The sequence below is a fragment of the Macaca fascicularis genome, chromosome 19 (assembly GCF_037993035.2).
Source record: "Macaca fascicularis isolate 582-1 chromosome 19, T2T-MFA8v1.1".
NCBI classification, from domain to species: domain Eukaryota; kingdom Metazoa; phylum Chordata; class Mammalia; order Primates; family Cercopithecidae; genus Macaca; species Macaca fascicularis.
In genome coordinates this window covers 42,055,604-42,064,768 of record NC_088393.1, presented here as the reverse complement: position 1 = coordinate 42,064,768, position 9,165 = coordinate 42,055,604, and positions in this window count along the sequence as shown.

Below are 9,165 nucleotides of genomic sequence, written 5' to 3'. Positions count from 1 at the left end.
TCTCCAAGGGCTGAGCTGTTCTCTTCCTGTGCTGACAAACTGCTCCAGGGAAAGGAGATCTGGCTGATCCAACATGGGTCAAAGTCCCACAGTCCAGGTATATGTCCCAGAAGGTGGAGGGTTCTCATGGTCCATGGACTTTCCTTCAGAGAATGGTGGAATTGCTCTGAGAAGGGCTAGTGATTTTTACCCCTGTGTTCACCATGCCTTTTCTGCACACAAGAGTGCTTGTGTCTTTGCTCTCTTCTTACTCTGCTCCTCCCCGCTGACCATCTTCCCGTTCTCTGCCATGCCCCTATCTTAATATTGTTTTTTAAATGAACCTTTTTCATGTTTAAAAACTGTTACAACAGTTTTGAAGAAAATCTGGCCTTCTCTGCCATTATTATGGCCAATTTCATCTGTGTAGCAAAACCTTTTCGTAAAACAATGATTTTAGAATGATATTCTTTCTACCTTTGCTTTGTTTTTTTCAAATCAAGTTTTGGAGGTAAAATTCAAGTAAAATAAAATGTATTCATTCAGTAAGTTTTGACAAATGCATGCTCATAAGCACCTAACAAGGTAATTAAGATACAGATATAAGAATATTCGATCTCCTCAAAATTTCCTTTTGCCCCTTCCCTCTCAATCCCTCCATATATCTAGCCCCAAACAAACATTGATCTATGACCATTGATCAATAGATCAAACAACCACTTATCTATTAAACATTATAAATTATGGTCAGGCACGGTGACTCACACCTGTAATCCCAGCACTTTGGGAGGCCGAGGCGGGCGGATCATGAGGTCAGGAGACTGATACCATTCTGGCTAATATGGTGAAACTCCGTCTCAACTAAAAATACAAAAAATTAGCCAGGCATGGTGGCAGACACCTGTAGTCCCAGCTACTCAGGAGGCTGAGGCAGGAGAATCGCTTGAACCCGGGAGGCAGAGGTTGCAATGAGCCGAGATCGTACCGTTGCACTCCAGTCTGAGCCACTCCGTCTCAAACAAAACAAAACAAAACAAACAAACAAACAAAAAGAAACATTATAGATTAATTTTGCCATTTCTAGAATTTCATGTAAATTGACTCATGTAGTCTTGCATGTGTGTGTGTGACCATGCTCTCTTTTTGGTCAGCATGCTGACTTTTAGATTAATCTGTGTCGTTGCATAAATCCATGGTTCGTTCCATCTTACTTTTTAGTGGTAACCCATTGTATGGATATGCCAGTGTCTGTTTACCCATTTTGCTGGCGGGGAGGGGTCAACTGGCAGAGGAGGCTGCCCCAGCATCACAAAGCAGATTATAGAATCTTGGGGGTCCAGTGACAATACGTAAGTTTTCAACATGATGTGCAACTTTAGCTATTTCCTGTAACCGTGCGGTTTTGTTTGTTTGTTTATTTTGGTGAGCTGTTTTCTTTTGCAATTTACTTTGCAAACTCATTTAGGAGTTTCCTCTTTTATCTGGAAGTTATTCATAAATGTTAAAAAATTTCCAAGTGAGTGAAGCTTTTTGGAAATTTTTTTCAATATCTGCTACTATTTACTGAATTGTGATGAGGGGATATAAATTATAGTCTCTACTTTGTAACTTCATTAAGTATTTACTTTGGGCAATGGATATACCTGAACTTTGTATGTTCCTGAGACTCAGTGAGTGCATAACCTGATATATAGACCAGAGTATCTACACATATATTACATTGGTCTTGAGTTACTCACATTCTCTATGTCCTTGTTTAATTTTGTTTCACTAGACTTGTTAAATTCTGACACAGGCAATTTACATAGTCCAGTATAATCCATTTTTTTTTCTCAAGCTCAATTCATATTTTCTTTTTTTTTTTTTTTTGAGACAGAGTCTTGCTCTGTCACCCAGGCTGGAGTGCAGTGGTGCGATCTCGGCTCACTGCAACCTCCGCCTCCCAGGTTCAAGCGATTCTCCTGCCTCAGCCTCCCGAGTAACTGGGACTACAGGCACCTGTCAACACGCCCAGCTAATTTTTTGTATTTTTAGTGGAGACGGAGTTTCACCGTGTTAGCCAGGATGGTCTCGATCTCCTGACCTCGTGATCCACCCGCCTCGGCCTCCCAAAGTGCTGGGATTACAGGCGTGAGCCACCGTGCCTGGCCCTCAATTCATATTTTCAATGGGGAGTAGACTGCACTTGCTCACCTGAATCACAGACTCCAAATTTAGGAACAGCTTTAGATGATGCCAGTCCTAACTCACACCGCCTCCAGCATGGGTCCTCCAGATTCAGCTTCACTTTGCCCAGTGAAATGCTCATCCCAAAATGAGTATCTGGAGTGGTATAGAAAACAGTTTTTAGGCTGGGTGTGGTGACTCACACCTGTAATCACAGCACTTTGGGAGGCCGAGGTGGGTGGATCACCTGAGGTCAGAAATTCGAGACCAGCTTGACCAACATGGTGAAACCCCGTCTCTACTGAAAATATAAAATTAGCCAGGTGTGGTGGTGCACCACCTGTATCCCAGCTACTTGGGAGGCTGAGGCAGGAGGATCACTTGAACTGGGAGGCAGAGGTTGCAGTGAGCTGGGATCGCGCCACTGCACTCCAGCCTGGGCAACAGAGCGAGACTCCATCTCAAAAAAAAACAAAAACAAAAAACAAACAAACAAAAAACGGAAACAGTTTTAAAAGATAGGATTCTTCAGATGTTTTAAATAATATTTTATGCAGTTTTTCTAGATTTTCCTGCAGGAGAGTCGGTCTGATAACTAGCCTGTCATTTCCAGAAGTGAAAGCAGTGGTATGCTGTTAAATTTGTAACTGTTCCTTTAGGGAAAATAAATTTTTAATTTGTAGCCTTTATTGATTTGCATGCTGTAAATGCTCTCACCATGGCTGATTTTGAGTAACCAATGTGACATCATTGAACACAACGTTGAGAATATCACATGCTGGTACAGTCAAGCTCTGACGCACCAAACAGTTGATATCTCATCCCGGGTGGTTTTGTTCTGTCTTCTCCAGTACATTATGAAAATGAGTATTATCTCTCCCTAATTCTAGTGGAGTCGTAATTAGGGAAAAGGATTCAGGCTGGCAGGACCAGGGGGAAGCAAAGAGATAAAGCAGAGAAGCAAGATAAGCTACAGGTCTGCCTTCCTTCATGGTCCAGGACGTAGGAACAGAAAGAGGAAGCAGATAAGCTACAGGTCTGCTTTTCTTTATAGCCCAGGACATATTGTCCTCCTGCACAGATAATGTGCATAACTCACAAACTTCTTGCTTGCCATCAAACCCTCAATTTATCAGACACCTCAGTTGACAGAAAAATGCAAGTTAGCCTGTCACCTTGTTTTCAGTCAGCCCAAGTTCCCCTCTATAGAATCCTCAGCAAGCCTTTGTCTCCTGGAAGTCAGCACCTCTTTTGCTGATTCTGGCCATTGCAACCTGGTAACACATTTTCCTACTTTCTCTAATAAGTCTGCCTTTCTTTACCTACAACTGTCTTGGTATATTCTTTTACGCCTGTGCCACTGGCCCAGATAGTTGCTGCTCACCTGTGACATGACTTACTAAAGGGGAGGGCTTGATACAGGACTTGTGCAGCAGAAAACAGAGATATGGGGGCCAGCTTATAACTCAACCTTCCATGGTGTATGTATCTAAAATGAATATTTACTCTCCTGCAGGAAAATCTAGAAAAGCTGCATAAAATATTCTTTAAAACATCCGAAGAATCCTGTCTTTCAAAACTGTTTCCTTTTTTGTTTGTTTGTTTGAGATGGAGTCTCGCTCTGTTGCCCAGGCTGGAGTGCAGTGGCGCGATCTCAACTCACAGCAACCTCTGCCTCCTGGGTTCAAGTGATCCTCCTGCCTCAGCCTCCCAAGTAGCTGGGATACAGGTGGTGCACCACCACACCTGGCTAATTGGATATTGGATAATGAAGTTTTATCTTCTTTAATACTTTTTTGTGTGCTTGCTGATTGAACAAATTCCACAAAAATATAACAATAACTATAACTGTCACCTAAATTAGAACCAAAAAAGCTAAGATCTAGAAGTTCAACTTTGTACTTCTCCCCCTTCCTTTCCCTATAGGTCAACAGGAATTTGTTTTCAGCAGAAAATGTACAAAACTGCAGCTTTCTGCCTTTCCTTCCAAGTTCATACAACCTTTTCACTTCTTCACAATGTCAATGCCAGGCATCATTCCAATGACCCCATTAACTCATAAACTGCCCTCATATACAAACACTCAGGCAGAGGGTGGGGTCCTCAACACCTGGGCATGGGGATATTGATGGAATAGAATAGGAACCATTTTCCATAACCTTGACGTGTACTGAAGAAGATAGAACAAAATCACCCGGGATGGGATATCAACTGTTCGGTGTGTCAGAGCTTGACTGTACCAGCATGTGATAGTCTCCACTTTGTGTTCAATGATGTCACATTGGTTACTCAAAATCAGCCATGGTGAGAGCATTTACAGCATGCAAATCAATACAGACTACAAATTAAAATTTTATTTTTCCCTAAAGGAACAATTATAAATTTTACAGTATGCCACTATTTTCACTTCCAGAAATGACAGATAAGCTAGTTACCAGACCAACTCTCCTGCAGGAAAATCTAGAAAAGCTGCATAAAATATTCTTTAAAACACCTGTTTGCGAGCATCAAGTGTTAACTACGAAGCCAAGAACTGAAGGTCCAATTTCTTAGGGAGATAGAGGAGGAAGTGTTAAGAAATGAGCCTGACTCAGGTAATTCTTTTCCCCTTTAAACTGTTACTGATTCATAAGTGGCTTCTGAAATACTAGATAGAAAACTGTGGCTCTGAGGCAGAGAAGCTGAGAAAAGCTTTTCAGCAATTTCAGGGGCTGGTGAGAAAAAAATTCAGAGTCAGGACCTGCCAGTGAAGAGGGTCCCCAATAAATATTCAGGCTTTCATGTAAAACGTCTGAAAGCCAATATCCCAGAAATAAGGATAACAGGAGAGATCCAGCCTTCAAAAAGAGTGAAGCATGACTCTGACTTACATTAATCTCAGAATAAAGTATGCTTTCCCATCCTAGCTGCCTTCTACATCCAAAGGTAAATCCCTTTGGAGGATTTATAGTAGCATCAATAAACATGAAATAAATCTACAAAAGACATGCAGATCAACAGGAGGATTACAGACCTAAATGTGAAAAGTTAAGCAATAAACCTCATAGTAGGCATCACTGAAAATTTCCGTGATATTGGAAGTGATGCTGGGCAGGCAAGCCCCAAATTGGGGCTTCGCTTAGGAGGGTTCTTTGCTTCACCCAGCAAAGAATTCAAGGGTGAGCTGGTGGTGGAGGAAGACAGCTCTATTGAAGAGCCAGTGTTACAGCTCTGTGACTGCTCCGGCAGAGCAGGGCTACCCTATGGGCAGTGGGCAGAGAGCAGCAGCTCGGGGCAGTTCTGCAGTCATATTTATATCTACTTTTAATTGGATGCAGATTAAGGGGTGGTTTATGCTGAAATTTCTAGGAAAAGGGTAGTAACTTCCGGGTCATTGGGTCAATGCCATGGAAAGGAGCAGCAATTCCTGCATGTTGCCATGACAATGGTAAACTGACATGGCGCACTGGTGGGTGTGTCTGATGGAAAGCTGCTTCCACCCTGACACTGTTTTAGCTAGTCCTCAATTTGCTTCAGTGTCCAAGCCCCACCTTGGAGCCAAGTCCTGTGTCCTACCTCAGAAGTAGTCGAAAACATATACATGAATGTTCACAGCAGCATTATTTCTTTTTTTAAAAAAAGAATAAAGATGGGGGTCTCACTATGTTGGCCAGGTTAGTCTTGAACTCTTGGTCTCAAGCAATTCTCCCTCCTTGGTCTCCCAAACTGCTAGGATTACAGACATGAGCCACTACACCCAGCCACAGAAGCATTATTATTTCTAATAGCCAAAAACTAAGTCCATTCAAACATCCATCAATAATAGAATGGATAAATTATATTTGTTCAATGGAACATCACACAGCAATATAAAAGAACACAGTGCTGCTAAAAGCAACAACATGAATTTTACAAACTGCTGAATGAAAAGACACAGCCACACACAGGACACATGGTAGGGTTCCATTTAATATAAAGTTTTTAAATAGGCAAAACTCATCTATAATGTTAAAAGTTTGGGAGGGGGCCTACTGACTAGGAGTGAACATGAAGTTGATTCTGAGGTGTCTGTGTTTTTCTTCTTGATCTAGATTATATAGGTTTGTTCATTGTGCAAAAATATATTGAGGAATAGACAGATGATTTGTATACTTCTGTGTATGAGTGTTATATTGTAAAGTTTCTTGAAGAATACCTGTTTACAAGACATAGAGAACATGGAAACTCTTTCTCTGAGATGAAACATACTTCCTGAATCAGTTAGGACTCTAGGCTGCAAGTGATAGAAAAGGTTACCTAAATTCACTTAAAAACGAGACCTCAAAGATAATGTGCACATGGCCAATAAGCACATGAAAAGATGCTCAGCTTCATTAGTCTGAAAGGTTTGCAACCATGATTCCCAGAATGTTGTTGGAACATTCATGAATCACTTTTTGTAAAGGCATTGTTCAAATGTTCTGCGCACTTTTATTAGAGGCTTTGGGATTTTGTTATTTAGTTGTTGGAACTCTTCATATATCTTCATATATCTCACACTATGTTGTTAGAGATATGTTTGCAAATGTTTTTGCACAGTTGACAGCTTAAGTATTCATTTTCTGAATTGTATCTTATGATGAACAGAAGTTCTAAATCTATCTTTCATCTCTGCATTTTGTTTTTTAAAAGATTTTAAAACTCAGTGGCGTTCAATTTCTCAATATTTTATCTTATGATCTTTCAATATTAAGAATGCCTTCATATTCCAAAGCTGTAACAGATTCTCATAATTTATCCTACTTTGTTCTAAAGCATTCATAATTTTGTTTTAAAAAATCTGGTGTCTGAGTTTTAGTGTTTGGGGTGTCTGCTATGGCTTGGATGTTTTCCTCCAAAACCACATGTTATAATTTGATCCCAAACCACATGTTATAACCTGATCCCAAAGTTCTCAAAGTGTTTGGGTCATGGAGGCAGATTCCTCATAAATAGATTAATGCCCTCCCTTAGGGGTGAGTTCTCACTCTATTTACTCCCACAAAAAGTTGGTTTTGGTAAAACCAAAAAATAGTGGTAAAAGGGGCCACTGTTCATGGGAATGTAAATTAGCACAGCATCTATGGAAAACAATATGGAAATTTCCCAAAGAACTAGAAATAGCATTCAATCCAGCAATCCCACTACTGAGTATCTACCCAAAGGAAAAGAAATCATATCAAAAAGTGCCAGGCACTTGATTACAATCACGCCTGTAATCTTAGCCCTTTGGGAGGCTGAGGCGGGTGGATCACCTGAGGTTGGGAGTTTGAGACCAGCCTGACCAACATGGAGAAACCACATCTCTACTAAAAATAAAAAATTAATTGTGGGTGGTGGCACATGCCTATAATCCCAGCTACTCAGGAGGTTGAGGCAGGAGAATCACTTGTACCCAGGAGGCGGAGGTTGTAGTGAGCGGAGATTGCGCCATTGCACTCCAGCCTAGGCAACAAGAACAAAACTCCATCTCAAAAAAAAAAAAAAAAAAGAGAAAGAAAAAAGAAATCATATCGAAAGGATGCCTGCACTCATATGTTATTACAGCACTATTCACAATAGCAAAGATAGGGAACCAACTTCAGTGTCTATCAGTGGATGACTGGATAAAGAAAATATATGTGTGTGTGTGTGTGTGTGTGTGTGTGTGTGTGTGTGTGTGTGCATATCAACAGAATACTACTCAGCCAAAAAAAAAAAAAAAAAAATAGAAATCATGTCTTTTGCAGCAACATGGATGGAATTGGAGGCCACTAATCTCCGGTGAAACAGAATCAGAAAGTCAAATACCACATTTTCTAAAAACCGGGAGCTAAATAATGGGTACACATGGACAGAGTGTAGAATAATAGACATTGGAGACTTCGAAGAGTGGGAGGGTGGCAAGGGAGTAAGGGATAAGAAATTACTTAATGAGTACAATGCACCCTATTCAGGTGATGGCTACACTAAAAGCCTAGACCTCACCACTGTGCAATGTGTCTGTGTAACAAAACTGCACTTACACTCCCTAAATTTGTACCAAAAAAGCCTGGCACTTCCGTACTCTCTCTTGCTTCCTCTCTCTCCATGTGATGCAGGCTTCTCTTTGCCTTATGCCATGAGTGGGAGCAGCTTGAGGCCCTCATCAGAAGCCCAATCTTTTTTTTGTTTGTTTGTTGTTTGTTTGTTTTGAGACAGTCTTGCTCTGTCACCTAGGCTGGAGTGCAGTGGCACAATCTTGGCTCACTGCAACCTCCGCCTCCTGGGTTCAAGTGATTCTCCTGCCTCAGCCTCCCGAGTAGCTGGAATTACAGGTACACACCACCACACCCGGATAATTTTTGTATTTTTAGTAGAGGTGGGGTTTCGCCATGTTGGCCAGGCTGGTCTCGAAATCCTAACCTCAAGTGGTTCGCCCACCTCGGCCTCCCAAAGTGCTGGGATTACAGGAATGAATCACCTCGCCTAGCCCAGGAGCCCAATCTTGAACTCTCCAGACAGCAGAATTGTGAGCCAAATAAACCCCTTTATAAATTGCCCAGCCTCAGATATTCCTTTATAGCAACACAAAATGGACGAAGACAGGGTCTCAGCATTTGTTTTCCACATGCACAGCCAATAATCCCAAATACATGTTCCAAGGGGTCTGTTATACCTTTTGTTTTCCTTTCTTATTTTCCCCTTTTTGGAATTCCCCACAAGCAGTCCTTTTCTATGACTACAGTGACAAGTACACATTGATGATGACTAAAACCTTTCTCTAGCCTAGAATGGTAACTCCATAGGCCCCTTTTTCTCTCTCATCCGTGTATGTATTACTGAATCCAACAGCAAATAATACTTTGAAATCTATACAAAATCCTCCTCTCGCCCCCTGCACTGCCATCTGGACTAGGGCTGTAGCCTCATGATGGGCGTCCCCGTTTCTATGTTGTGCCCCTAGCAAGCTGCATGATCCTGTTAAAACCTAAGTCATGCTGGGCACAGTGGCTAACGCCTATAATCCCAGCACTTTGGGAGGCCAAGGTTGGCAGATCACTT